Source organism: Peromyscus maniculatus, chromosome 22, assembly GCF_049852395.1.
Source record: "Peromyscus maniculatus bairdii isolate BWxNUB_F1_BW_parent chromosome 22, HU_Pman_BW_mat_3.1, whole genome shotgun sequence".
NCBI lineage: Eukaryota > Metazoa > Chordata > Mammalia > Rodentia > Cricetidae > Peromyscus > Peromyscus maniculatus.
The window spans coordinates 33,780,292-33,793,912 of NC_134873.1; positions in this window are offsets into that span (position 1 = coordinate 33,780,292).

Consider the following 13,621-nt stretch of genomic DNA (forward strand, 5'->3'; position numbering starts at 1 on the left):
GAGTTTAAAATGCTTTCTTAGAATCAAGTATAAGACCGTATTTCTCTCTATTGTCAACTTAACATCCATCTGTTCTGATCTTTTCATGACCCAGAGCAGGGCTTAAGGACAAATCTCCATCGTTAACAGCCTTACCAGGGTTGACATTGATGTATTGATCTGCATCTTTGGGGACAGAATCTTTCATCCAGTGATAAATCCTTGCATGTTTCCCATCACCCAGAAGACTGTGTGGATACCAAAAAACCACTGGAGATCTTCAAACTCTCTTGTTAGAATTCATATCCATCTTTGTCCTCAGAAAACCTGTCTGAAACCAGCAAAATTAGAATTGTAGTGACTTTACCTGTAGATAGATAGATGATAAACAGACAGACAGATGGATGACATCATCTCTGTATTCTGTCTATTCTCTTAAGTTCCTTGTACACGTGTTCTCATTCAGAACATACAGTAACTCCAAAAAGCTAAGGAAGATCATCTCAGTTACTGCTGTTCTAATGCTGTGATGAAACACCATGACCAAGACAACTCATAAAAGAGAGCATTTCGTTGGAAAAAGTTAGTCTGTGATCATCAGGGCAGGGAGCATAGTGGCAGGGAAGGCAGGTATGGCAGTAGAGTAGCAGCTGAGAGCTCACATCTGATCCACCAGCGGCAGGCAGAGAGAGAAAGCTCAAAGACACACCTCTCCTCCAACAAGGCCACACATCCTAATCCTTCCCAAATGGTTCTACCAACTGGGGACCAAGCATTCAAATACATGAGACTATGGGAGCCGTTCTCATTCAGAGCAACACAAAAATAATTCCCTTCCGTTTTTCATGTGAGAACCTTGACTCTCACCTTGATCAGTTTTTATGGCAGTCACAACGGGTGGGACTCCTACATCCACCCACTTCATCCGCGATTTTAATGTTCCCAGTTCTACCCTCGGCCTGTAACTGTCACCTAAAATCAGTCTTCAACTTGGCTTGTACTAAATTATAGTCCCACCTTTGGATCTCAGTGTTGAAAAGGACCCGAGGTTCCAACTTCCTCAGCACCTTCCACTTCCCGGAAATCCCCTCTTCAGACCAACACAAGGGTGCCGGCCCCAATGTTCTCTGAATCCACCCAGACCATGGAAGGGCTCGTGCCTACAGAGATGACCAGATCACAAGGAAGGCAGGTTGGTGGTGTCACTGTGTAACAGCAGATGGCATGGCAGCTGCTTCTGCCATGTGGGGTTCTAGGTGTTTCTCTGATAGAGTCTATCCAGATGGATCTAGAGTCTATCTTCTAATCCTTCGGCTGTGAACAGTGGCTCTTATCTCTCTTCCCCAGCCACGCCTCTGTAGCATGCCTCACCAGTACACTAGCAGTCACATGTGCACTTTACACTAGCAGTCACATGTGCACATTACACTAGCAGTCACATGTGCACATTACACTAACAGTCACATGTGCACTTTACACTAGCAGTCACACTTGCACTTTACACTAGCAGTCACATGTGCACATTACACTAGCAGTCACATGTGCACATTACACTAGCAGTCACATGTGCACATTACACTAGCAGTCACATGTGCACTTTACACTAGCAGTCACATGTGCACTTTACACTAGCAGTCACATGTGCACATTACACTAGCAGTCACATGTGCACTTTACACTAGCAGTCACATGTGCACATCACAGTGCAGCTCTCTGCCCCTCCCTCCTGTGCTCCAGTTTTCAACAACTTAACATGTGACACCCGTAATTACACAGAAGGCTCCAGATGTGGTTCACTGGCACACATTATTTCGCCTTTTGTTCTGGACCTTGTTTCCAAGCGTGCCTACTGCCTCTTCTGTACTACTTACTTATGTCCTCCTGGAGATACTTCTGATCCCCAAAGCTCCAAACCAGAGACCTTTCTATTTCCTACTTGGAGTGAGCAGCTCATTTTCTTTGGATCTTATCTCTGTGCTACTGATTGCACTAGGTGGGATTTCATACTTATCCTACATAGATTTCACCTGCCATTTGCCACATAATTCAGTCCATCAGCCCTCATTACTTTAATATATTTGTTCTTTAAATTTTATGTATCACATGTACATGGTTTATGTCAACAAAATTGTCTCTGTCTGTCTCATGGTAGATGAGGAATGAACCCAGACCGGCATACACTCCAGGTAATTACTGCACCACTAAGATCAATTCCTATCCTTCTACCGTCTTCGGTCTTCGCCTCTTCTTTTGAGGCCAGGTGTTACTAAGTTGCAGAGGCGAGCCTTGACCAACTTCAGTCTCACGGCCTCTGGGTTCCAAGGCCTGTGCCACCAAGTCCAACCTTCAACGAAGTTCCTCCTGAAACCAAAAGCATGATTCCTTGTGACTTCCAACGTACCCCTGTCTGCTCTTGCCTTTCTCCTTTCTGCAGTAGGACCTAGTGAGATTGGGCCATCCTGCCGGTTTGGGCCCCGGAGACATATAGAAACACAACAGGTCCTTTGTTCCTAACGAATGAAACAAGTCTAGCAGAAGGGAAGGCACCAGTAGAGGAAAACTGGATAAGATCTTACTTCAAAGATGCTCCAGATTTAGAGAAATGAGGATTATTTTTCTCCTTTTTGAGAAGTAGGTAAAAGTTGAAGTTGCATATAATTAATTACAATGCAATGTATTATGTATCAGAAAACACTTGCGTTCGGAACTCCAATTACTGAAGAACCAAGAGCTTCACTGCAATTAAGGAAATGAAAGTTAAAGAGAGAAGGTGCCAAATAAATGGCCTCTGGGAGGTGGAGAATGAAGACAGGAGGAGGAGGAGGGTGCCACTGAGTATGAATGAGGCAACTGTATTCATACGTCAGTTCACTCATTCATTTAACAAATACTTGTGGCCCTCCGCTATATGCCAGGCGATTCTGTGAGAACAACAGACAACAGTTCCTCCCTCATCAGGATTTACAGAGAGGTATGAGATGTGGTGAATGACTGTCAATCAAGCATGAGGGCGGGGTGCTTAAGGCATCGGAGGAAGGATGTGAAGGCCAATGCAGTTGGTGCACAGATACTAGGCAGAGAAGGGGCAGATAATTTTGGAGGGGCGCAGGTGACAGGGTGTGTTTGGGGCTGGTCTTCTGGGCCACCCTAAGAAGGATGGTTTTTTACTACCAAGAAACGGGAATTGTATAGCAAGCTTCAAGAGAGAAGAGGGACCATGTGATTTGTGTTTTAATAAAGTTAATCTGGTTATTGGAGACCGAGACAAGGGCAGAAGTAAGAAGAACAGCTGGTGTGTGTGTGTGTGTGTGTGTGTGTGTGTGTGTGTGTGTGTGTGTGTGAATATAACATCTCTAGGAGCATAACTACTCTAAAATTCAATGGCACATAACATCAGACATTGGCTACTGCTCTTCAAGTCAGCTACACAGTCTGGCTTGGCGGGGCTCACTCTGTTAGCTGGATAGGCTAAATGGGCACTTCTGATGTCTGTGGCGGGTTTTCCTCATGTGTCTTCTGATTTGATGGCCTTGGTTAGAACCACTAGGTTTTGCTTTAACAGGGTAGCCTTGTCTGACTCACATGCCATGACGGGATTTTCAACGAAGTGAGCGATTAATCACAGATCCAGAATTTATGCTGAAGTCATTTTAAGCATTGCACACCTGGTTCCGTTCTGTTGCAGGGGGTGACAAGTTTCTACCTCTTTGTGAGGTCTGAATGCCTCTGTCACTTCCAAATTCATTTGTTCAAACATGTCACCCAATGTGCTATAATTAAGAGGTAGAGTCTTTGAAAAGCGATGAGAAATTAGTGTTCTGATAAAAGGGCTTGAGGTGATCTGGTTGTTCCTTCTGCTTCTTTGTCATGTGGGGATGCAGCTCAGAGGCACCATTTAGAAGGAACAGATCCATCCTGGCTTCAGACCTGTCTGCTCTGCATCTTGTATATTCCAGTCTCCAGAACCTTAAGAAATACATTGACATTATTTGTAATTCACAAAGTTTAATCTCGTAGCAGCTGAACAGAACAGGACACCTCTCTGGAGCACATGTAAAGACACCGCGTAATCCATGAATTCCTCTGGAGGTGTTGACTGTTTTGTCCTCTTTTATTATAGGCTTTATTGCTAGCCCAGCAAGTGGAGAGGGGCTCTGACAAGATCAGTGTCAGTAGTGGGAATTAATTAAGGTCGCTGGGCTTTGGACATTGCCTGTAGGTAATAAGTGTGTTAGAGGGAGGTCTTAAGGATTATTTTATGCAAAGTTTTGTCTGCAAACTTAGAAAGATGAGCTGCTGTCTACAAAAATGGAGAACAAAGAAAAGAGGATTTGTAAAAGACAATCCTTAGGTTTGTACTTATGGAGATGGGAGGCTGATTAGCTATCCCAGGGTACTGGTTAGTCTAGCGTGTAGAGTACATGTGTGTGGAATTCGGGGAGGGGAGGTCTGTGCTCTGCTGATTTAATTTGCAGATAGATAAACTGCATATAGAGGATGGTGAGTGCTGAGGTATTTCTGGAGATACACAAGCAAGAAACAATGAAAACACTGAGACTTTTCGAGGCATGGGATCCAGGACTTTCCAACAGTAAGTAAGGAGGAGGACAGAATATTAAGAATTAGGGAAGTGTCTAGAGATGATTTTTGTTAGGAAGAAGTATCAAGGTAGGAAGTTAAAAGAATATGAGGTCGGATCACAAGGTTTAAAGGGAAGCAAGAGATGACACTCATAGAAGAGATAGAATCACCATCCATGGGAGAACTTAAAATTCATAGATGTCTCTATAAAGATGCATGGATTCTGTTGGAGGGAAAACTGTATCTATCCATGGTGTTCTAAGTGCAACATGTTTTTAATCTCTGGTCTCATGAACCAAGGGACAAAAAAGAGAGAGGCCCCATCTTCCAACCACAATCCACTCCAACAGAAACATTCTGAGCAAAATATTCTGGAACAGGAAGGTTTCACAAGCATCTTGGACTCTCACCGTGCCAACTCCAGGAATCTTATGGCATCTGGTTCTAAAAGGATCCGGTGCTCATCAGCAAATAATCAACTGCCCAGGGGCTGTGTCTGGGCCTTCGTTTGCTGAAGCTTGAGTTTCTGCAGGCCTCCTAGGATCACCATCCTTGAGTGGCACTTCCCATGGCTTCTGAGATGGGGTCATGTGCAGAGTCAAGACCCCTCCGAGGCATCGCCGTTTTCTTCTCTATCGAGGAACACCGGTAGCTGAGCTCCTGAGCCGGAGAGCTGAACAGCTGAGGGGTGGAGAAACAAATTTTCTGCAAGGGACCAGCGATTTAATTTTATTCATCCTGTATCAAGTTTCTGCATCTCACAGTTTGGGCACAACAGGAGGTGACACTGTTAACTGTTGCTCTTTTCGCTTCCTCTTTTTCCCCCTCGCTGAACATAAACATATCATTACACAGTTACACTCCACTATATTTAGAGTTGATTTTTAACTATCTATTAAACCAAACAGGGAGGAGGCCTGGCTGCTCTACCTGGAGCCAGTGGAGCTGCTGGGAGATGGACTCACTAATGAAAGAGGAGGAAGGGACTGAGAGGTGTTTGGCCAACCACCCTAGGCTGCCTGGCGCTCCCAGGCAGATCACTTCAGACAGCGAGGGCCAGTGTCCTGTCTAAGAACCATCCTGATCAGCTCTCATAACATGAGCCTTGGCTTCAGTCTGCCGTGTAGATAGAAAGGGCTTAAGAGGTATTCAGTATCTAGAGTGTCTCTCATAAGCACTCCATTCATTAAAACCACGACTGGAGGTTAGGGAAGACACCAGGGACCAGAGTGCCCTGCAAAAATCACAAGTTTGCTTATTAACGTTGCTCAGTGCTACCTGCCAGGTCATCAGCTGTGATGCTTATGGGTATGTCAGCATGGAAGGCAATGAGGAGATGTGTGATACAGGAATTGTCCTGGCCTAGGTCATCCTCATAGCCTCGTCTCATTTCACTGACAGGATCTTTTACTGTTATCAACATGAATAGTACTGCTGTGGGATGGTCTGTATGGCAAATGTGCTAATAAATAAAACACTGATCGGCCAATAGCCAGACAGGAAGTTTAGGCGGGACTAACAGAGAGGAGAATTGAGGGAACAGGAAGGGAAGAAAGAGACTGCCTGCAGCCGCCTCCAGGACAAGGAAGATGTAAGGTACCAGTAACCCACGAGCCACGTGGCAAAGTATAGATTAATAGAAATGGGCTGAATATAAGAGTAAGAGCTAGACAATGATAGGCCTGAGCTAATGGCCAAGCAGTTTAAATAATATAAGCGTCTGTATGTTTATTTTATAAGTGGGCTAAGGGACTGCCGGGGCTTGGCGGGACCCGGAGAGAAAGTCTCCAGCTACATAGTATGGCAAGAACAGCACACACAAAGCCATCACGCTCACTCGGAGGACAGTTTTCCATACATCAACTCTGGTGCTGATTGTGACTCTGCAGGACGTTTCTTCCACCTCGTGATGTAAGAAACCGAGAGTTGGGGAGAGTGAGAGCTTCAGTGTTGAAGAGATAAAAGAGATGGAATGCTCGGCCAATGAGCCGGCTTTGACAGGTCAGCGCCACAGACCAGAGAAACCCTGAAGGCCTTTCCCCGAGATGAGGACCAGGGATTGGAATTAGACCAAATAAGTGTGGCTGATGAGGGGCTTTAGAATAATTTGGAGGGGGTTGGGACCTGTGAGGGTACAGGAGGTACATCACCAAGTTGTCACATACTGTCTATTCTTCAAATTCTTCATTATCCCTTTTGATGAAATTTAAACACAAAGGGATTTGTGGAAGTATGTTTGGGAGGCCACAGTGAACCTTCATAAGCAATGTCATGGGGACATGGTTATTTAGTGAATTCCTTCCTTCCTTTATTAATTTATTCTTTCCCTCCTTTCTTAGTTCCTCCCTCCCTCCCTCCCTCCCTCCCTCCCTCCCTCCCTCCCTCCCTCCTTCCCTCCCTCCCTCTCTCTCTCTCTGTGTAACCCAGACTGACCTCAGACTCACAAGCCCCTTACCTCAGCTTCTTGAGTGCTGAGTATTTTGTCTTATTTGAAATTTAATATTCTTTGTCTTCTCATCCTGCTGTATACTTGCCTCTTCTAGCCTCAAAATGACACGTTAGAAACTTCAAGTAGTGGCAAGGACCTAAAAAAGCCGCAGAGCTGAACGGCGCTCTTATTTAGAAAGATATGTTTAAAAGTTTACACACCAGACTTTTTATGAAATGTTCTGGTCGAGAATGGAATCGTGTCAAGTTGGTGAAATAGCCCTAGAACTCCAAATCTTCTGAGCTTTTTTTTCCTGGAAACAGAGTAGCGTCTGCAAGAGAGCTGAGGCAGTACAGGGAGGGATTTATGGAATGCTCGTAGCTCCCCTTTCTGAGTGGTAGTAATCACGTCTATTTTAACTTGATGGGCTGAGGGCTAAAATTTGCATCCTTTCTTCAGAGTGCATTTTTATAATCCTTTTTAATTGCTTTATGTGTTTTTATACTTTTTGGCACGTTGGGGGAGGGGTGTACATACAGTGATTTATAAAATTTTATTTTAGTGTGTTTTTAATTGAAATAGAGTTACATCACTCCCCTCTTTCCTCCGTCCAGACCCCCCAGCTATCCTCCTTTGAACTCTTCCTGAGTCCCCAGACACTTTTAAGTTGATAGCCTTTTTATGTTATTCTTACATATATACATGAATATATGTATGTGTGTGTACAAATATATATGTATGTATGTATGTATGTATGTATGCAACCTGTTGAGCCCATTTTTTGTTGTTTATGTGCATATGGTGTCAAGGCTGACCCCTGTGCAATGGACAGCCAGTAAGGGGCTCATCCTCGGAAGAGGCTAACTCCTCCCCACAGTCATTGTCTTGGGGAGGGGGCTCACAGTTTTTTCCCTTCCTCATGAATATATTTACTGCTATTGCTATTGGTCTTGTCTGTAGCATGAATCTTAAAAGTTCTTATTAATAAAATCAAACCTGAGGCCAGTTATTGGGGTGAAAGCTGGAAGATCAGAGAAACAGAACAAGCCACAGCCACCTCACCTTGCCAGTTCCTCAGCTGATCCTGTTTCCTCAGACTAGAAGCCTCTGAGTCCTCATACAGAATGAATCTCAGCTGAACTGCTGCTCCAAAGCCTGAAAGCTTAACCAGCCAAATGCTTCTAGTTTCTGGTCTTCATGCCTTATATATCTTTCTGTTTTTGGCATCACTCCCTGGGATTAAAGGCATGTGTCACCATGCCTGGCTGTTTCCAATGTGGCCTTGAACTCACAGAAATCCAGAGGGATTTCTGTCTCTGGAATGCTAGGGATTAAAGGCGTGAGTGCCACCATTTTCTAGCCTCTGTATCTAGTGGCTGTTTTGTTCTCTGACCCCAGATAAATTTATTAGGGTGCACAATATTTTGGGGAACACAATACCATCACGCTTGTCTTTTTCATGTAGTCATTTCTAGAAGAGGCTTCCTGGTATTCTGGCTCTCACAATCTTTCTACCCTGTCTTGGACAGTGTTCCCTGAGCCATGGCTGGAGGTGCTGTGATGTAGAGGCATCCGTTGGTTTGGGCTCCCCATGATCTGGTGACCTCTGCATTGCGTCCAGTCGGGGCTTCCTGTGAAGGTCTCCTTCTGCTGTAGAGAGAGGCTTCTCTGATGAGGGGTGGGAGCTACAAGTGACTGTGGGTAGAAGATTGATAATGTAGTAAGGAATTGTGCTGGGCTAGCAAAGTGGTAGTAGCATGTTCTTTTCTAAGGTCCATGACCCACAGGTCCCATGAGGCTGGATAGGTTTTCAGTTTCAAGCATCATTCCTCTACTGTTGAGTGGACCGTAAGTCTAATTAGACAACTCCTATTGGCTGCCATTGGCATGTGAGTGCTCCTTGTTGCACTTTTATGCATATCCTGCCATGCTGATAATTGTCATGATTCCCAGGTGTTGCAGCTAGGTCAGACTATTTGTTTCCTTCCTTTGGCACCTTGCATGTTTTTTTTTTTTTTTTTTTTTTCCTGGAACCTGGGGGGCTGGACTTCAGAAAAGAGTCTCTCAGGTCAGATCCAGCTCCAATCACCCCAGTCTTGTGTCCTAAGTGTACAGTGTCTTCAACAGTGGGGGCCTGAGAGGTGTTTACGGGCTACATGTATATTGTTTGGGGAATCGCTTGCAATACCCAACCGTTCTAGAGGTTTCTCATGCGTGGGACTGGGGTTTTTGTCTTTCTTAGGTTCTTGTTGAGAGTGTTGTCAGTCCAAGTAGCTTAATTTCTTTTAATATTTAAGATGTGTGTGTGTGTGTGTGTGTGTGTGTATGTATCCACATTTGCATTGTGTATAATTTAAAGTAAACATAGACGAATATGATCCTTGAAGCTTTATCAAACAACCTTGGTGTTATTTCTCCCTTGTCGCTCCTTCTCCTCCTGTATTGACCTCCCTCCTTCCTCTCCAGTAGGAGCCCCTTCCCGTTATTCCTTTCCCATTCATGTCACCTGCATCCTGCTATTCTCCTTCCTATCCCCACCCACACCAACACCTATATATCCCACCCATATATCCTATATATCCCATCCATATATCCTATATATCCCACCCATATATCCTATATATCCCATCCATATATCCTATATATCCCACTCATATATCCTATATATCCCACTCATATATCCTATACATCCCACCTATATATTCTATATATCCCACCCATATATCCTATATATCCCACCCATATATCCTATATATCCCACCCATATATCCTATATATCCCACCTATATAGTCCCTTTATTCTTTCCTGGTTTCTGCAGTTACTCGGTGCCATGTACTCACACCTGAAGATTTGGAGCTAGGAACTGCAGATGAGAGAGCACATGTAGCATTTGTATTTATGGGTCTAGGTTACCTTTCTTCATACATCCTTAATACAACTTTTCTAGTTCCATCCATTTATCTGCAAATTTATTATTTCATTTTTTTGTTACAGCTCAATAGTATTCCACGTTGTATATGTACCACATTTCATTACCCATCTATCAGTTAACAAACTTACTAGATTTAGGTATATTTAGGTACTCTCCATTTCCTAGCTATCGTGCATTGGGACGCTATGAACATTGCTAGGTAAGGATCAGTGGGGAATGATGACAAGTCATTTGGGCATATGCCAAGAAATTAGGTATAGCTGGGCCATACGACAGATTTATTTTTATTTTATAGTAAGTTGGTTTGTTTGAGTCTCCATCTTGGTTTTTAGAATAGCTGGACAAGTTTGCATTCCCCCCAACAGCGGATGAGGGTTCCTCTGCGTCTCTAACCTTGCCAGCGTTTGCTTTTGGTTGTTTTGTTGATCTTAGTCATGCTTACAGGGATGAGATAAAATCTCAAAGTTGTTTTAATTTGCATTTCCCTAATTGCTAAGGATGATGAACACTCTTTGAGCTATTGCTTACCCAGTTTTTTTTTTTTTTCTTCTTCTGTTGACAACTTTCTGTTTAGGTCCTTATCCTGTCTTTGAATTGCATCATTATTTCCTTTGGTCTTTGTTTTCTTAGTTCCTTGTGTATTCTGGATATTAGTCCTCTGTTGGATGTAGAGCTTGCAAGAATTCTCTTTTACTTTGAGTTTCTTCTTCAACAGATTGACTGTTTCCTTGGCTGTTCAGAAGTGTTTGAGTCTTATGTAATTCCAGTTGTCATTGCTGACCTTAATTCCTTGGCCAGTGAAGTTCTGTTCAGAAAGTCTGTCCCTGTTCATCTTACAGGGCAATGCCCATGTTTTCTTCTAGCAGCTTTTGTGTTTCAGGTTTCAAGTAGAGGTCTTTGGTTCACTTGGATCTAATTTTCATTCGAGATGATAGATATGGGTCTAATCTCATTCCTGCATGAGTATGTCCAGGTTTCCTAGCACCATTTGTTGAAGATGCTGTCTTTTCCGTAGTATATGTTTTTTTGCCTCCTTGTCAAGTATCAGATGGCTGTAGTTGTGAGCTACTTGATGTGGGTGTGGGGCTTTGAACTCAGATATTCTGGAAAAGCAGGGAGTGCTGTTAACCACCAAGCCATCTCTCTTGCCCCCAGAGTATATTTTAAAGGCATATTACACCACCTTGTGTCAAATACATTATCTATTTTGTGCCAAGGACTGAAGATTCAAGCCGGAGTGGTAATTCCTAGCTTCTTCACAGTTTATCAGAAGAGCTCAATGATTTGGGCATTCCAAACTTACGATAAATGTGGGCCTTAGTCAATCACACTTAAAACTAAATGGTGGTCAATATCAAGGATATATGCATTCTAACTTAATAGATGACAGCTAATCAATAAAATGTATCTGCTATGGAGCATGACCACATTAAAGAATCTGTTTGAGCATGAGTTTTAGTCCCAAGATGCTGGCATTTTCTTGGCAAAACCCTAGTACAGAACAATCAAAACAACCTAAATTAAATAGAATGACAGGAAATATGAAAAGAATAAACAGATTTACCTTTGCACTGTAGTGTCTCAGAAAATAAGACTTAGGCACTTTCCCCCCATATTTTAAATGAGGAGTTTTTATGTAAGAAGAGGAAGAGGGCTCAGAAAAAATATTTTGTGAAAGGGAAGAGTGGAAAGGATGGGAAGAGAAGGAAGACACGTTTGCAAAGAGTGAGAGTCAACAACTGTCGAGTAGATGGCGGAGGTGGGCGTGCCTCAGAACCACAGGCCTCAGCGTCCCAGAACAATGCAGCATCTTCTCACTTTCATTCTCTGTCAGCAACACTACTCTTCGGTTCACCAAGCTTCTTCCTTCTTTCGCACTTCCTACACTTTCTCTGGTATCTTCGTGGCCAGCTTTTATTGTCTTTATATCTGGCTCATCGCAAGATCCTTCTCTGCAAATCAAACTAGCCATTATGTAGCTGGAGTTTTCTCCAGTCCCGCCTAGCACCACGGACCCTGCAACCACTTATAAAATAATCACTCAGAAACTTATATTAATTAAACTCCTTGGCCATTAGCTCAGGCCTACCATTGACTAGCTCTTACACTTAACTCAGCCCATTTCTGTTAATCTATATGTCGCCATGTGTTCCGTGGCGTTTCCTGTTGCCTTTATATGTTGCTCCCTGGATGGCAGGCTGGTGTCTCTCCCAGCTTCCACCTCCCAGCCTCTCTTCTCTGTTTGTCCCACCTATCCTATACTTCCTGCCTGGCTACTGGCCAATCAGCATTTTATTTATCAATCAATCATAGCAACACCATTCCTTCTATGATTTTACATTTGAACCTCTGTTTGATGAGCCTCTATTCCAGTTTCACTCTCCCTGAGGTCCTTCTCACAGCCTCATGCTTCTACCGTGTTCACTTTTCATTGTGAACATCTGCTTTCTGCCTACACAACTATACTGACATTAGAAAAAAAATCTAAGACAACTGTGGCTAGAGAGATGGTGCAGCAGTTGAGAGCACTGGCTGTTCTCCTGAGTAACCAGGTTCAATTTCCAGCACCCACATGGTGACTCACAAACATCTGTGATTCCAGTCCCAAGGGATCTGTCACCCTTTTCTTGTTTCCTTGGGCATTGCACACACAGGTGGTGCATAGACACACATGTGGGCAAAGCATCCATACACGCAAATAAATAAAAATTTGAAAAATCTAATCATTTACACTTAGCTTTGCAATAGCTAGACTTAAAATTTTTTTTTATCTAAATTCATGTACTCAGAGATTCTGTACTTAGTTATATTCGGCACTAGAGATAAAACACATTTTCATCATTCTAGAAAGTTCTATTATCTACTATCTCTCATGAAAGCCTTGTGGTTTTTTGTTTGTTTGTTTTGTTTTAGTCTAGCTATTCTGTATCTCCAGGGCTCAAGAGGATACTAGAAAATGAATATTTACTCTGTGAATGGTCCAGCTTCATGAAGCAGATGGATTATATACAGTAGGAGAAATAATGAGATTGAATCCAATATTGGAGCCAAATACTGAAAGAACTTATGTCCATGACAAGCGGGATGACATTGGTCATGGCAGGTCAAATGGATTTCTGATGCAGAATGGTGTGACTAAGTTTCTACCTTAACATGGTTCTCCCAATAGCAGGAACCAGATGATCATATCAGGAGAGCTGGAAAAGGAGAGAACTTCAGGTTGCCCATGTAAGTCAGAAAAACAACCACCTAAGGGTCTCATTGGCTACAGATGCCACCAGCCACAGAGAGACCTAGTTTGATTTTTGGCTCATATTGCATGCACTACATGACTCTGTTCCATGTAGTCAATCAGGTACCCAAGGATCTGGAAATCCCCCTGTCTTTTGTCCACACATATGGAATATGTGACTGCCTTTGGTAAGGGCAGAGGAAGGCTGGTACAGGTTCATGTTCCATTTTTTTTTTTTTTGCTCTGTTTCTGTGAAATATCACCCACTAGTCGCAGCTATCTATCTACTAAACTGAAAGAGTTAAGTGTAGCAAAGATATTTATTTACTGACTTATATACTTTCAGACTTAGTCTTTATACCACTGTGAAATTGAATTTGGAGAAAAATGTACAGAGTGAGTCACAGGCCTCTCTGAACTTTCCTGCTCTTATACAACTACAGTCTCTCTATCAGTAGAATCTCCAGA